General features: G+C 37.7%; 1 long non-coding RNA gene across 1 annotated transcript; it reads right to left on the bottom strand.

Moving 5' to 3' along the window:
- Positions 1 to 123: 123 nt before the first annotated feature.
- On the bottom strand, positions 124 to 868 carry LOC102755627. The gene is made up of 2 exons (XR_436390.2): positions 598 to 868; positions 124 to 251 (listed from the first exon to the last, which is right to left on the bottom strand). It is a non-coding gene; the product is annotated as an uncharacterized LOC102755627 (long non-coding RNA).
- Positions 869 to 986: the final 118 nt, after the last annotated feature.

Here is a 986-nt window from a genome sequence, read left to right as displayed (position 1 = left end):
ACTTAAAAGTTTAATTCCGGAAACAAGAATTCTTTTCAAATGAAACATGTTTTCAGTGATTAAGACTTAACTCCCCATTTTTATAAACTGTCTTGAAAAAGAATTAGGCTCTGCTTAGTCATACCTCTGTCCCCGTATTTTTTCTGGATAGAAACCAAACTTGCATTGGTTCTTTCTTGCCCTTCATGGACACTGGGCCTCTGTGCTCCAAGAGGAACTGTGGGTCTGAATTTTCTGGTGTCATAAGACATCTGAAAGACAGTGAACAGAGAGTAGGGAGAGAATTAGGGAATATGGCTGCATGGAGAGAGAGCGTAGCATGCACCAAAACTATAGAGACAACAAGGACCACACACTAAAATTGTGCTTCAGGTAGTTCAAGATTTTAGGAGCAATGATCATATCAGGAATTTCTGAGATGATATGAAAACATTTAAAGTGAGAATTATGACACAGTCTTCTCAAATACAAATTAAACAATCCTAAGAGTGAAGATGATAACTGCTTTACGGTAAACAAATTCACTCAGAAAGTTAAACCACACGCAAACAGACATTTTCCTTTCAAATCAGTAAATACCAAGACGTGTTCTCTTACCTGTATGTATATTCAGACACATTTATTTTTCCTTTTTCTCCGGTGGTTTCTGTCCTGCTTGTGAGGTTGACAGTATTTCCAAAAAGACAGTAGCGAGGCATCCTCTGCCCTATGACCCCTGTGACCACCTCGCCAGTGTGTATCCCTATTGTTATCTGCGGGAATCAAAGCTTTGCTTCAGTAACTTTAATCACTAACACACTAATATTTATTTATTTTGTGTTATGGAATAATGTAGAGTCACTATACAAAAATCATAAGAATTCCCTAGAAGAACTCCAAAATGTATGACGGACAAAAATAAAAACGCTCACAAAATCCGTCTTCCAAGAGAAACATTCCTTTTCTAAAGGCTTAAGATTTCAGCTGAAACCGGTTTGGCTCAGTGG

Source organism: Myotis davidii, unplaced genomic scaffold (assembly GCF_000327345.1).
Source record: "Myotis davidii unplaced genomic scaffold, ASM32734v1 C63551708, whole genome shotgun sequence".
NCBI lineage: Eukaryota > Metazoa > Chordata > Mammalia > Chiroptera > Vespertilionidae > Myotis > Myotis davidii.
Note: the sequence above shows the minus strand (reverse complement) of the source record. Positions and strands in the feature narration are given on the sequence as shown.